The sequence below is a fragment of the Balaenoptera borealis genome (genome assembly GCF_965194805.1).
Source record: "Balaenoptera borealis genome assembly, chromosome: 1".
NCBI classification, from domain to species: Eukaryota; Metazoa; Chordata; class Mammalia; order Artiodactyla; family Balaenopteridae; genus Balaenoptera; species Balaenoptera borealis.
In genome coordinates this window covers 151,872,061-151,888,642 of record NC_138860.1, presented here as the reverse complement: position 1 = coordinate 151,888,642, position 16,582 = coordinate 151,872,061, and the positions used below count along the sequence as shown (strand labels likewise).

At 35.6% G+C, this 16,582-nt stretch overlaps 1 protein-coding gene across 2 annotated transcripts in view; it reads left to right on the top strand.

Annotated features, from left to right (window-relative positions):
- Nucleotides 1–55: 55 nt before the first annotated feature.
- LOC309618310 (uncharacterized protein C1orf185 homolog) overlaps nt 56–16,582 on the top strand; it is a 246,069-nt gene continuing 229,542 nt past the window's right edge. Inside the window, exon 1 of one of the 2 annotated variants that reach the window (XM_082371870.1) lies at nt 56–3,345. The gene's annotated coding sequence lies outside the window, so the exon portion shown is untranslated. The other variant, XM_082371871.1, reaches the window with a different exon arrangement.

Genomic DNA, 16,582 nt, shown 5'->3' with positions numbered 1-16,582 from the left:
AAGTCTTGACATTAGAAAAAGAAGTAGACTAATTGAAAAACTAGACATATTCTATTGACGATTCAGTTATTCTTTTCTTTCTCTCCTCATGCTTCCCCTCAAAGATTTTACTTGGTGCCTAGTATGTCTGCTTTAAAACAGAATAAGGACAACATGTTTTGGAAATAAACCTGAAATTATTTCAGTGTGAATTTATCCTTATATATTCGATCTTCCCTTTCTCTCAAAGTTAAATAGTTGAAAAACAGGTTTCAGAAGTAGCGATCTGAAAGCAAATATATGTTAGCTCTAAAAGGCACTTTAAAAAGAAAATGCCATCTAAAAGTGCTTCCCATTAGTTGATTTTTTAAAAATCACAAAATGAAACAATTGGTTAAATAATACGTTTCCCAAAGTTATACCATAAGTATGCTAAGTGTAACACTGGCTTTTTCTCCCTGAAATATCAGAAGTGTAAAATTACAAAATGTTTAAATATTAAAATATGCTGCAAATGACAATATTTAGGGGATAAAAAGCTAGCAAGAACATACATATATTACATATAAGGGTCATAACTTATTTAGGGGCTACAGGATAATAAATATAGACACTTTTACAATAAATAAATAGGCCACTCCTACCCATAGCACTTGATTCCCATGAAACTTTTTGGTAAAGGCATATAAAATCTTAAGAATATGTTTAGCTAAAAATAAAAAATTTTGAATGATATGGAAATATCAAATTTCCAAGAGAATTTTCCAGCATCTACTACTTACTCTGTTATTTTAAAGATTTCACCAAAGGATTTCAATGCAGTTTCCATTTATAAATTTATAAATACTTTATTCATCATCTCCCACAAGAACAAAGATGTTTTATGTAAAAGTTCCCTCCTTCTGCTTTATAAGCTCCCTGCCCTCACTCCAAAAAGAACAAAATACCTCAAGGTTTATTGAAGGACATGGTTCTGATGCCTGCCCTAACAAGGATTGGAAGGTGGCAGGCAAGTGGTTTTCAATAATTTATTTTCCATGATAGTATAAAAGAATATAGAGGAAAAAAATCCGAGGAAAAAAAATCCTTTTCATTTGCCATTTTAAGTTCACCTTCCCTATGTCAAGTGCAACAAGACTTCAACTTCTGCCACCTCAAACCACAAGTTACTGAGTAAATTTATTTTTGACAGCAACATGAAATTAAATGTAAAACATTTATTTTAAAGTTTAGAAAAAAGTAGAAATTGAGATGATTTTGAAGGAAAAAGGTGTAATTTGCATTTAAAAACTAGAATCAATACACAAAATACACTGCTTGAGTAAGCTGAATATTTTCTAAACACAAGACTATTACTAAAAAAAAAAAAAACAACACTTCTTACAAGTTGCAACTGTAAAGATGGACGTTTCTTAGTTTAAAGTCGAGTTTAATGGACTTTTCAGTATCCATCAAGTATAAGCATTAAAATTGCTGTTTAGATATTTCAAATATAGGATGTTTATTAAAGTTAAAGAGAGGTACTTCTGCCGTTGCTTTATTCTCAGGTGGTCGGAGCACGAAAAGAGGAGAGGGAGCTCTGTCCCTCTTCACCAGCCTAAAACTTGCCTAGGCATTAAAACATCGCCACATTTCTTTGGCTCTTCGCAGGAAATAGCTTTGCTAATCTAAGTATTTTAGAAATGAGTTGTGTGGTCTCCTCTAGGAAATATGAAAAGCCATTATTCAATCTCTCAAAAACCTCGACAATATTCAGTAAGACAAATATACCGAAATGTATAGAATGGAAGGAACAGTACTGAAGAGTTTAACGGGGTCTAGTTTACAGCGAGCTGAGACGGGGAAGGATCTGAACTTTTTCAGATGCATTGTAGAAAGGCAAGTGCTAATTAATGGAATGACCAGAGCCCCAGGGGACGACGCCATAGAAAGAATGGAGGATAGTAAGCAGAGATGCGCTCTTAAATTCAGTTATTCACTGCGCCCGCATCCACGTCGGGAAACTCAAGGCTTAGCCTTTGCCCAGTAAGCTGAACCCCCGGCTTACACCTGGGGAAAAGCAGGGCCGGGGGTGGGTGCGGGGGGGAAACACCAACAGGACCTCAGTCCACGTTCTGGTCTCCAAGCCACTAAGCAACTGCATTTTACCATATTTCGGTAGTGAATCAGTAGTTTTCTGATAAACAATGTGCATCTCCTAATGGTGTGATGAGCTCCTACACACACACCACGCTGGGTGACTAATAAATGGATAAAATAATTCTGTCCCAGGAAAGGCATTTCAATTGGTAATATTATAAATGTCCTTGATCGCGTTGATCAAACAAACGTTGTGGAATCCGTGGCCCCGGATTGGTTTCGAAATCTCAGTTCCCAAAAAGGTGCTTTCGGCTTTTGCCGGGGGTAGAAGTAATAGTCCAGAAGCGCTGGAAGAGTACAGCGCAGGAGCGAGAAAGGGTCGTGCTCACAGCCTTCCTGACTACCCTAAGCTACCTTCATCAAAAGGCGGGGGAGGGGGGGTTGGAGGGGGAAAGTCCGTCTCTTCGTCCCTCGCGACTGCTTTGATTTTACACCACAATTCCAATTCCAAAAAAACAGATCCACGTAGGGACCTAATGAGAGGCTGGAGACAATCTTCCAGCCAGAGACCCGGGGTAAAGCTTTGCGCACAGTCCACCCAAGCCCTCTATGGAGAGGCTGCGAAGTCATCCTTTCTGTCCCTTCGAAATTCTCCAGACTCCAACCGCAGCTCCCGGCTCCCTAGTGAGGAAGCTGGAGCCCAGAGCTCCCTCAGGGCGCGCAGAAAAGCCCGGGGTGGGGGTGGGGGAGTTTCAAAACCGTTAGCTCGCGTTGTGTGTTTTTTTTTTTTCCCCTCCCTCGCTAAGGTTTCTTTTCTTTTCTCTTCCTGTCCAAATATTTCAAATTTCCGCGCCTTAAATAACAGTCTCCTTTTATTTAGTTAGTTTCCTCGGCAGGTTTGGCCGCCCGCTTGTCTCTGCCCCCCAGCGGGCCCGGGGCGCCTCGGACGCCTCGGTGCTGCCTGCAGCCCCTGCGCGCTGCCCCCGGCCCAGCCAGCGCGGCCCAGAGCGCGCCCGCCGGAGCCACAGCCCCCTCTTGCCGCGACCTCGCTTGACCCGACTCTCCCGGCACCCAGAGCCAACTAAGGCCGCCCCCCGCCCGGACGCTTGTCTGCTCCCAGCTCGACTTCCCTCCCCGGACTTTGGAGTCTCTTCTACTTTGGGGTTTGGAACCCGGTCGCCCTGGAGCGGCGGAAGGGCCGCGGCGATAGGAAAGCAGCAGAGGAGGCCAGTGGCCGGAGCCTGCCCCAGCCCCCACCCCGCGGGTAACCTTGGAGGCGCCCTCGGAGTGAGTGTGTGCGCTGCTGCGCCAGCCGGCTGGGGCAAGCGGGCGCACGGCGCAGCAGGCAGGAGGCGGGAGCGGGGGCGGGGAGGGGGAGCGGGCCCCGGTGCCTCACTGCAGCCGCCGCGGCACCCTGGGTGCTACGGGCTGCCGGGGCGGCCAGGGTTCCCCGGCCCTGGCCCTCAGGCAGCGGTCCCCGAGGAGGCGGCGGCCATCCCACTGGATGGTTCCGGCGACCTGTGCCTGAGGACTGGGGCCCGAGGGCGACGTGGGAGCAGGGGCAAGCGGGCCGGTGAGTGCCTAGCTCTCTGCAGAGGTGAGCTGGCGGCGGGACCGGGCGCGGCGGCTGGAGCAACTCCATGCCCAAAGCCAATGCCAGCACTCCCCCTCCCCCCGTGACAGCTGAGGACAGCCGGGCTCCGAGCCTCGCGTCCAACAGCGAGGAGGCAAATGCCTCTCAGGCTTCTCACCCGCTTCGACTGCTCGGAAAGTCCTATGGTGTTGCCTTTCCCCCACAAATTACTAGACGTCCAGAACTGAAAATGCACGTTCATTCGGAAAGACCCTTAGCTTGAAACACTCAGAATTGCAGGCCCGTCGGGACTTTGGGTGGGGCTGGGACGCGCAAAACACCTAGAAGTGGTCGTGTTTTTTGAACCCGGAATAGATCCGACAATCGAGTATGGCTCTTCAGCAGTGCCTGAAAAGAATAAAAACTCCCCAGATCTGGATATTCACTTGGCAAATCAAGGTTCCAGTGAAATGTTTTGCCATCTGCTATAGAAACATTGTGCGAGCTTCAGGTGTTAGGATGTGGGTTTGGAATTTTCTGTGCTGTCTTTAATCCTGAAAGACATTAAATAACAGCATGGTAACACACCCGGCAAGTGAGCAGAGGTTATCCTTGCCACCACAGCACCTGCAAAAGCACAAGTGGAACTCCTTCCTGAGTTCTAAAATGGCTTCTGGACCGTCCAGAGGTACCAGCACATACGAGGAGGGGGACGGGGGACTGGAGGAGTTTGTACATTTTTTAAAACTACACAGATATTATTAGACTTAGAGTGTTCCACCTCACCTCTCCTTTCTCCCAGTCCCCATTGGTCAAGGAAGAATTTTAGTGTAGGCCTATTCAATAATTCTACATTCAGCCTTTTTCTCTTCCCTCCTCCCTCCCCTCCCCCCAAAAAACCAGTCAGCCAAAAACATCAGCTCTTTTGGGGAGGAAGTAAAAAAACCACCAATCCTTATCCAAACTACCCGTCATTTCTTTTGAGCATAAAGAAGAAATCCTACATATAACCTATACTATGAAAGAAGAAATAATTTACCAGGACCTCAAATGCATTCAGTTGGTATAATTAAAGTGATATTAATTAGCTTTTAACATTAAAATAATGGGACAGTTTCTGGAACTGATAGGTGAAAAGCTAAAAAAAACTCCATTGAAATGTTTGGAGACGGAAGCTTCTGCTCTTCTTTATATTTCATCAGTACAGTAGTTACTTGGAAAAAAACCTCATACTTTATCTTGACCATATAAAGCAGTATCATGCTGACTAATTTTATTTTAGTTATATGCCTTAGTTTTTCAGATTAGTTACAAGAATAGTGAAAGTTCACATATAAAGCAAAACTGACAACGTCTTTTAATGTTAAAATTTTAATTTAGAAATGCAACTAAATTATCACAATTATATTAAAGTACAGTCCACTCCCTTGTTTCTTCTAAGTGTACAGTTTGCACAACTTGCTGGTAAAGAAATCTGTCCTGAGTTTAAAATGTATGCCTTGGAAACATGATTTCCTAAAGTAAAAAATAACTCACTGTCCTTTAGGAATAATTATTCTATAATTTGGCTATTCTGTGTATAGCTAATGTAACAGTATCTTCTTTTACATTTTGGATCTATTGTAAAAGCCATTTGGGCCCAAATTGTTCTTGTTCCAAAATTTTCTCCTTCAGATATTTTTACTAAGAAGTGACTGTCCTCAGTGATGCAGCAGCATTCTGCTGCCCATTCTGCTAATTCAAGAACTTGAGACCAGACTTATACACGCCATTTAAAAAAGAAACATTCATTTCTTCTTTTGTCCAAGTTCAGAACAGACGTGAATGAATGTTAACATTTGAAAGGCCTAGAATAATTAATTTGCAAATCAGTTATTATAGTTGATGATTCAAGATGAAATTTTTAAAGCCTTATGTATCAGAAGAAAAAGTGGGATCAAATTATTAAGTTAAGCAGCATTTGATGATGATTAATAGTACAATATTCTCTACCTCAATATTCAAATAAGCAATAGTGTGTATTGTGGTATGATTTTTAACTGTGAAAGACAATATTATGTAATACTCATCATGGTATATAAAAGGAATTGAAGTCCAGAATATCTTTTTTCAATATTAAGTAAAATATAATTAAAACAGATTAGCTAAAAAAAAAAAACAAACAAACAAAAACTACACTATCACCTATATTTTTGGCTGTTCCCATCTTTCTTTCTTTCTTTTTTTTCTACTTCTTTTACTTTTTTGTCTCTACATTATAGGTGATGAACAAAAATAGCATGTAGAAAAAGGTTTCCAATCCTCCTTTATTCCTGCTGCCTCAGCCATCTACTTCTCCCTTCACAAACATTACTTCAACTTTAAAAACCATGTTTTGTGATGCTAAAAAGTAATTATTCCCATTAATTAAAATGTATCATAGGCCTATAAGTGAAAAAGCATTGTCTGTATTTTATTTAAAATAAAGTGAAAAAAGTGTGGACATTAGGTTGTAGCAAGTGTGTATTTATGTTTTGAATATAAATTGTCAGAATCTTAAAACACATTTAATATTTTGACATAACATATGCTAAGATTAACAGTTTAGAATCAAGATCTAAAAAATATTAAATTTAATTTCTGGTCTTTCTTTGCAAAATAATTTAATATATTTTAATTTGCCATAGTAAGATAAGGCTAATTGTTTTAACTAATAAAAAGTGAAAATGTTGATACTTGTAGGAAAATATGAAGAGAGGACTATGATATCAAATCCAAAGCAATGTTTTTTTTAAAATAAATTACTCCTACTGGTAAATTATATACTCTAATTGTAGTGATTATTATTTTATAATTAAATTTTGCACTTGGCACATGGACCAAAGTTCTCTATGTTTATCTATAAGCATATAGTTGGTTATGCAGGTAATCCAAATAATACTTTGTGGTCCTGTTCTATATGAGTATTTTTATGTATATATATGTATATTTAGATATTTCTTACTAACGTTCAGTACTGAATAAATAGATATTTTGAAGAAATACTACCAGTTCATTTCATATTGCTATTTTTAAGATGTTAAATTATGATCTGCTAAAGAAATATAGGCTGATAATTTTTTAGATATAGGTAAGATCCAGGGAAGGATAGAAATTAAAATCTTAGAACTGAAAACATTGATGCAGGTCCTAGTTCCACCTAGGTTATTGTTTCAAATTTTTATCATGAGGCAAATATACATGAAACCACTTAACATCCACAATTAATGTAATCAAATTTGAAATATTAGAAACAGAATTGTGATAGTGCTAAGAGGAAGAACGGACATTTCAAGTTTTAGATAGCCATGTCTGTGGGTTAATTTAATATCAATTACATGATGGGCAGTTTGCTAAATAATCCAAAAGCAAGGACAAAACAAGACCAGTAAAAGATATTTGCCCAATAATTCAAAAGCAGGGCAAACAAGACCAAAAAAAAATTTTTTTTCCCATTATACCACCATAGGAAATATAAACAAATTAATGTGCTTGGTATGGATAATTTTTCAGTTTCCAGTGAAGTGTGCTACTTTTTCACTTGGATAATGCTTTTGAAACACAGCTAGAAAATAACCACTTATTATTTATGGTCATATTTTAAAATTACACATAGGTTTTACTTAAATACAAAATATATATATTCTGTCCAAAAATAGCAAGTTCAACACCATTCTGAAAGAGTGAGTGGATACAGCTGGACATCTGGACTAGACTGAGGGGCTGTTTAATTTGCAGCCCGAGTAGGGCCACAAGGGAGAGAGTACCGAACTGTCTGAATGCTGGCTAATTTGCTTAAGAGTAGTCAAAATGGCTCTGAGGTAGTATAAATTGCCTGCAGTTGTTTAAATACACCATGTACCTAATGGAAAAGCAAATAACTTTATACAAAGACAGTTAAAAGAAGGAATATATATATTTTTTGCATCCAGAGGGACATCACAAATGTCATGGGGAAATATTAATGTAGCAATATAAAAGAGAACTGTACATAATAACATCAGCTGAAGATAAATGATTGCTTTCATTTCCTTAAAAAGGCTTATTTATTATGTTTTAAATATTTAAAATGCACAGTTCTTCAAACATATGACTAATATCTGTAAAATATACAACACATACTAATTTATTAATATTCTAATTTTTAAATTTTTCTCAAAAAAGTAATCCAAAATACCTATTGAAAGATCATGCACCATACCCTAAAATCAGCAAATAAAGTTTGAGGCTTAGCAATATAAAAGAATTGTAAAGATCAGTGCTTTCTAAGGAAAATGTTCTGTCTTGAATTATCAAGATAAAGATCTGGGGATTTTCAGCAGCACATTTTGTCTTCTATGAACTAAATATGATTATATTTAGGATCAACATAAGATTTATTTAACATTTCTACAGTAAAGTAATATTTTATATCATCATTTTGAGTTTAAATATATAGGATTTAAACAACAGAACTCTGTATAGACATTGTGAGGTTTCTCCTTACTTAGCAATAGGACAGACTAAAGAGAAATCATATCAAAACATAAAATTCAGATATAAGATTCAAGTTAAAGAACAACAATGATATTAAATCAACCAACAGATGAATTGTCTCACATGAAAATCTTCCATTAATTTGGGGAAAAGGAGTGATAGGAAAAAATATTTAAATCCTTTTCCATTAGATTAAAAGATTACTGGTTTCTTATTCAATATTGTTGGAAATAAAATCCTAAATATTTAGGAAAGGGATATGAACATGCTAAAAAGCAAGTGAGTCTCTTGCTTTAGGAAGAGTTTAGGAAGTGTGATAGTAATTGATCTGAGAGGATTCTCCAAAGATATTTTAATATAGGTGTGAATATGTCAGCATATAAAAAGTACTAAATATATTGAATTTTGTCATCATCTAGTAGGCTGTTAAATCGTGTACACAAAGAAAATAGGAGATACTTTAGTAATTGTCTCTTCTTTTTGGTACTTCTTAATTTATACATATATTAATTCAACTTACATTTCAGTAAAAGGAGAGAGAAAAGAAACACAAAATCAAGCAAGTTAATAAATCAATATCTATTATTTAGTCTCTATATTACCTAACTTAATATTCATAACCCCCTCAGACATTGGGCTTTATTCTCCCATTTTTACAAATAGGAAACTCAGATTTAATGATGTTGAGTAAATTGCCCATGTCACAGGCTGGTAATTTATAGCATAAGGATACAAACTCACTTCTTTTATTACTTCATTATAGCCAGATGGAAAGATCTTTCAGAGAAATTACCACAAATCAGTCAACTCAATAATCACATATTAAGCACCCATCATTATAGTTGCTTAATAGGTTTACAATTTGGGGACTAATTATATCCAAAGCTTTCCACATCTGCAAAATGGGGGTAATAATACCTAATTTGTAATGTTATTGTAAATAATAAATGAAGTATGTGTAAATTTCCTGGTACTCAGCAAGCCTTTAATAAATGGGAACTATTATTATGGGGACTCTAAAGTAACAGAAAATCCATTCTTGACCCCAAGGAGCTTAAAAACTATTTGGGTAGATAAAGTTTACATGTGGCATACATATAACAACTGGAAAGCAAGCAAGGTATAAGCAAGTGCATGGTAGTATGTGATATAGATTGCACCAAAAGAGCAAACTTATTACCAAACATCTTATTAGACTTAAGATATTGATTTGAATATCCTATAGTGGAAAATTTCCTTTATTGAGAAGAAAAAGGAAAAGCCACCTCAAAATAATTGACTTCTTCTAGCATGTACTCTCTGAAGGTGTCTATATCCAACAAATATAGCAGGTGAACAATGGAAAGTGACTGCATGGACAGAAAATATAAAAAACATACATACAAAGGTATTTTGAAAGGTATCTTTCATTATTTTCGAATAAGTGACTATGATATTCTGACTCAAATGGGAATAGAAAAATACCTAGGAGTTTCATAATCATTACATAATGGGATCCATAATAAGTAGTAGAGGATAGTGAGTGAATGGCTTCAGGGCCAAATAAACTCTATTTCTAACTCTGGTACTTACTATGTACCTCACCTTGGAACAGGCACTTAACCTTTCTAATCCTCATTTCCTCATTTGTAAAATGGGTATAATAATAATTACTTCACATGGTTGTAATAATTAGGAATAATATTTATTAATAAGTCATTTAATACTTTAACATAGAAAACTTGGAAGGCTATAAAACAACAGGTTTCCTGAGATTTAGATTTAGTTATATTAATAAGAAAGAAAAGAAAATCCCTCTTAGGTGAACATAACCTTGAGTAACACAGACATTTGTGGATTAAGAATAAAAACTTTGAATTTAGACTTAAAGTCATCACTCCAAGCACCTATGCATGTGACCAATATACAAGTACATTCAGTTTAATAACCACACTTATTAAAAACCCATTATATGTGAGGTATTTTTCCATATGCTGAGTATATGAAGGTAAGACATCATCTCAGCCCTCAAGGAACTAGTGAGAGAAACAAAATACCTTATATGGAGTATAATAGGATATTAGGCATAATGAAGGTACAAAATAAATAATAAATTAGATTTGGAAAGTAATAAGTACCTTTGAGAAACCAAACTCCATTTTCAGAAAGTTAACTCTAGAAGAGTCAAGTAGACTTTCATTTCCAACAAAATGAAGACTAGATTTCCTTTAAAATCTTCCCAAAACAAAACAGATAAACTGATGGATAAAAATTTTTTTAAACATATTTTGGAATTCAGAGTTGCACTGGTAAGAAGGTATGGGAAATTTACAGAGGCCAAAAATGAGGGAAAGTGAGTTCTGATGCCAGGTGCTCTGGGGGGCATCCACTGATCTCTAGGGTGTTACTTTGCTGGGGCTGCTATAACAGAGTATCAAAAACTGAGTAGCTTAAACAACAGAAATTTATTGTCTCACACTTTAAAGGCTAGAAGTCTGAAATCAGGTTAGTTTATTCTGAGGGCTGAGAAAAAATCTATTCCATTCCTTTCTCTTAACTTCTTGTAGCCTCAGGCATAACTTGGCTAGTAGATGCTGTTCTCCCTGTGTTTTTGCATTGTCTTTCCTCTTTGTGTGTCTGCCTCTGTGTCCAAATTTCCCCTTTTTATAAGAATACCAGCCATAATGAATTAGGGCCCACCCTAATAATCTCATCTTAACCTGATCATCTGCTAAGACTCTATTTCCAAACCAGAACACATTCACAGGTACTGGAGATTAGGACTTCGACATCTTTTAGGGGGGCAAAATTCAACCAGTAACACCTGGTAACCTAAAGTTTTAGTTTTAAGGAGACTCAAGGAGAGGATAAAAGACAATGCTTAGGGCAATTGTGAGGTGGAAAGACTGACAGAAGGCCCCATTATAAAGCTAGATGCCCCAAAGGGTAATACACTCAAGGAAAACTCAAAGTAAATGTCAAAATATTTTGCCCATTTTTATTGTTTGTTTGTTTGTTTTTACTTTCTTATTATTGAGTTTTGAGAGTGCTTTGTATATTCTGGATACAAGTCTTTTATCAGATATGTGTTTTGTAAATATTGTCTGCTAATCTGTGGCCTGTCTTTTCATTTAACCATGTCTTTTGAAGAGAAGTTTTTAATTTAATGTAGCACAGTTTATCAGTTTTTTTCTTTTCTGGTTCATGCTTTGTGTGATCCAAGAAATCTTTGCCTAAACCAGGGAAATAAAGTTTTTCTCTTAAAAGTTTCATAGTTTCAGAATTTACATTTAGATCTGTGATCTATTTTAAGTTTTTGTATATGGTATGAGGAAAGGGTTAAAGTTTTTTCTTGCATATGTATATCCAGTTATTCCAGGATCATTTGTTGAAAATACTACCCATAACCACTGAATTACCTTGATGTCTTTGTGGAAAAATCAATTGACCATCTATATGTAGGTCTAATTCTGACTTTCTATTCTGTACCATTGATCTATATGTCCATCATTATACAAATATTATAGTCTTGATTATTATAGCTTTATAATAAGTCTCAAAATCAAGTAGTGTGAGTTCTGCAACTGTTCTTTTTCAAATTTAATTTTGATATTCCAGGCCCTTTGATTTCTATATACATTTTCAAATTTTAGATTTAACATGTCAAATTCTCAAAAAATGATTAGGATTATGTTGAATCTATAGATCGATTTGGGGAAAATTGATATCTCAACAATTTTGAGTCTTTTGACCATGAATATCTCACTACTAATTTAGGTTTAAACATTCTTTCATTAATATTTTGCCACTTTTAGTATACAGTTTTTATACATTTTACCAGACTTGCTCCTAAGTATTTCACATTTTTTATGCTATTTACATTTCAATTTGCAGTTTTTCATTGCAAGCATATAGAAATACAATGACTTTTGTATACTAACATTATATCCTGTAATCTTGCTAAACTCACTAATTATTCTAGTTTCTTTTTTTTGTAGATACTTTTTAATTTTCAACATAGATAACCATGTGTCTGTAAATAAAGACAGGTTAATTTTTTTTTTCCTGTCCAATCTGTATGCCTTTTATTTCTTTTTCTTGCCTTGCTGCAAGGCTATGACCTCCAAAACAATGTTGAATAGGAGTGGAAAGAGTGCACATTCTTGCTTTATTCCTGATCTTAGAGGGAAAGCACTCAGTCTTTCACCATGATGCTAGCTCTAGATTTTTCACAGATGCTTTTTTACCAGTTTAAGGAAGTTTCCTTCTATTCTTAGTTTGCTTACAAAAAATCATAAATGAATGTGGAATTTGTCAAATTTTTCCTGCTTTTATTGAGATGATTGTGGTTTTTTTAGCCTGTTTAAAAGGTGAATTACACTGATTTTCAAATATTGAATCAACCTTGCATTCCTAGGAGAAATCTCACTTGGTTTTGACGTATTTTACTTCTTACATATTGCTGGTTTTGATTTACTAATATTTTGTTAAATATTTTTATGTTTCTGTTCATGAATGTTATTGGCTTATAGCTTTGTTTCCTCTTGACATCTTGAAATAGATAGAATATTTGTGTCCCCCACCTCCATAAATTCATATGTTGAAACCTAATGCTCAATGTGATGGTAGTAGGAGATGGAGCCTGTGGGAAGTGTTTAGATCATGAGGGTAGACCCCTTATGAACAGGATTAGTGTTCTTTTAAAAGAGACACCCCCAGAGCTCCCTAGTCCCTTTCACCTGTGAACTAGAAAGCAGGCCTTCACCAGACATTGAATCTGCTAGAGCCGTGGTCTTGGACTTCCCAGCCTCCAGAACCCTGAGAAATTTCTGTTGTTGGGAATTCCCCGGCGGTCAAGTGGTTAGGGCACTTTCACTCCCAAGTCAGGTTCAATCCCTGGTCAGGGAACTAAGATTCCACAAGCAGTGCCACGCAGCCAAAAAGCAAACAAAAACCAACAACAACAACAACAAATTTCTGTTGTTAATAAACCACCCAGTCTATGGTATTTTGTTATAGCAGCCTGAAGAGATAAGACATATCTTTCTCTGGTTTTGGTACTACGGTAATGCTGACCTCATAAAATGAGTTGGGAAGCACTCCCTCTTATTCTATATTATGAAAGAATTTATATAGAATTGGTATTATAACTTCCTTAAATATCTGGTAGAATTCACTGATGAAGCCCTCTGGGCCTGGAGTCCTCTTCATGACAAAGTTTTTATCTACAAATTCAAAATTTAAAATAGATACAGGGCTATTCAGGTAATCTGTTATTTAGTAAACTTTGTTACTTTGTGTTTTTCAAGGAATTTGTCCATTTTATTTTTGTTGTTAAATTTGTTGAAAATACGTTGGTCATAATACTGCCTTATTTTTTATGTCTGTAGTATAGGCAGTTACACCCTCTCACATCCCTAATGTTGGCAATTAATATCTTCTCTCTCTTTCATTCATTTATTTTGATCAGTTGAAGATATCATCGTACTGAACTTTTCAAAGAACCAGCTTTTGACTTCATTGATTTTCTTTATTGTTTTTCTGCTTTCGGTTTCAGATTTCTGCTCTTACCTTTATTATTTTCTTCTTTCTGCTTGCTTTCAGTTTAATTTTCTCTTATTTTCTTTTTTTATTTGAAGTTTAGTTGACTTACAGTATTGTGTTAGTTTCAGGTGGCAGCACAGTGATTTAGTATTTTTACAGATTATACCACATGATAGGTTATATTAAGATAATGGGTATAATTCCCTGCGCTATACAGTATAGCCTTGTTGCTTACCTATTTTATGTATGGTAGTTTATATCTGTTAGTCCCATACTCCTAATCTGTCCCTTCCCCGTTCTCTCTCCCCTTTTGCTAACCAGAAGTTTGTTTTCTATATCTGTGAGTCTGTTTCTGTTTTGCATATACATTCATTTGTATTATTTTTTTAGATTCCACATATAAGTGATATCATACAGTATTTGTCTTTCTCTGTCTAATTTATTTCACTAAACATAATATTCTCTAGGTCCATCCACATTGCTGCAAATGGCAGTATTTAATTCTTTTTTATGGCTGAGTAATATTCCATTTTATATATATACTGTATTTTCTTAAACCAATCATCTGTTGATGAGTGCTTGGGTTGCTTCCATGTCTTGGGTATTGTAAATAGTGCTGCTATGAACATAGGGATGTATGTATCTTTTCAAATTTGCATTTTTATTTTTTCCTGATATATATCCAGGAGTAGAATTGCTGGGTCATATGGTAGTTCTATTTTTAGTTTTTTAAGGAACCTCCATACTGTTTTCCATAGTGGTTGCACCAATTGACATTCCCACCAACAGTATACAAGCATTCCCTTTTCTCTACATCCTCTCCAACATTTGTTATTTGTAGACTTTTTGATGATAGACATTCTGACCAGTGTGATGTGACACCTCACTATAGTTTTGATTTGCATTTCTCTAATAATTAGCAATGTTGAGCGTCTTTTCATGCACCTGCTAACCATCTGTATGTCTTCTTTGGAAAAATGTCTATTCAGGTCTTCTGCCCATTTTTTGATTGGGTTGTTTGTTTTTTTGATATTGAGTTATATGAGCTGTTTGTATATTTTGGATATTAACCCCTTGTTGGTCACATCATTTGCATTATTTGCTCTTGTTTTCATAAAGTGGAAGATTAGATTATTGATTTGAGATATTTCTTATTTTCTGAAAGAAACAGTTGTTTCTCAAATTTCCCTGCATCCAAGAAATTCTGATATGCTCTGTTTTCATTTTCAGTCAATTAAAAATGTTCCTAATTTCCCCTGTGACTTTCTCTTTGATCCATGGGCTATTTCCACTATGGCCAGAAAATATACTTTGTATTGTTTCAGTTGAGATCAAATACATAGGTCATATCAACAAATGTAAGTGGGCTTGATTCACCTATTAAAAGAAAAAGATTTTCCGATTTCAGGACAAAAGTCAATCTATGCTTTATTTAAGATACATACCTAAAGTTAAGTGAACCAGAAAGCCTAAACATAAAGGGATGGGCAAATATACACCAGGCAAATACAAATAGTAAGAAAGTTTATGATCCTAACATCAGACAAAGGAGAATTCATGCCAAAAACATTAAATGAGACAAAAAAGGAAACTTTAATAATTACTAAAGACTACAATGCACAACGAAGTTTAAAAAGTTATGAATTATATGAACCAAATAAGACAGCAACTTCATAAATAACTTACTGCCAGCTGCAAGGCGGGGTGGGTCTCTGCAGTTCTGGCGGTGGTTTCACTAGCCCTGTTCTCTACCAGCCCCACCTACTGTGTGTGTGTGGGAGCGTTTTAAATGTAAAACCCCTTCCAGCGTTGTAGAGGCCATGTCTGTGCTGGTCTTACTGACATACAATTATCACAAATAAATACTTTCATAGTAAGAAGAACAGAAAAAAGAACTTACCATCACAAATAAGTACCTATAAGAGGTGCAAGGAGAAATAGACAAAAATGCACTAACATATGATTCTTAATCCAACACATGTCAATTTTAATAAAAGAAGTAAAAATTTAAAAGTCCTAAACAACATAAAAAATATGGTAGCCCTAATGCATATATCAAACTTTACACTCTGATAATAGAAAATATACCTGCTTCTCAAGTGCACATGAAGCATTTATGAAAATTAGTCATATAGTGAGCAAAAAAAAAAAAAAAAACTCAACAAATACTATAAAGTAGATATATTACAAACAAGATTCTCTTGTTCCAATTTAAGAAAACTAAAAATCAATAGTAAAATATTTTCTAAAAAAAGCTTCTTCCAAGTACATATATTATAACTCTCTAGCAAACAACTCTTGGCTGAAAAGGAAAATACAAATGAAAATCCCAGAATTTCTCAAAAAATATCAATAATATCTAGATGTCAGAATCTCAGTCACATAATTAAAGTAGTGGTCAGAGGAAAACATCCTTAAACACTTATATCAATAAAAATGAATATATTTACATGAATTAATTTTTCAACTCAAGTACCTAGAAAAAGAAACTAAATCAAATGAAATCAGAGGGAGGACATAATAAATGTAAAAGCAAATATTACTGAGGTAGAACACAGAGAAACTATATAATAAATAAATTAAATTTTCTGTTTCTTTGGAGAAAGTCAATAAAATAGAAAACCCACTAGCTTACCTAATCATGTAGGAGAAAGCACACATATACAAAGTAAGAAATGACAAATGGGAAATAAACATTGATATAGAGAGTATCAAAACAAAAAATGAAAAACTATTTTGCACAATTCTATGCAAACATATTTGAGTGTAGTTAAAAATACATAATTGCTAGTAAAATAAAATTTACTCACATTGACCTCAATGTAGACAAAAAGCTTAAATAGGCCAATTTCCATAGAAAAAAAAAGAGAAAATTACCAAAGAAGTATCTCCCAAAAAAGTATCAAGTCATATGTCTGACAGGCAAATTCTTCC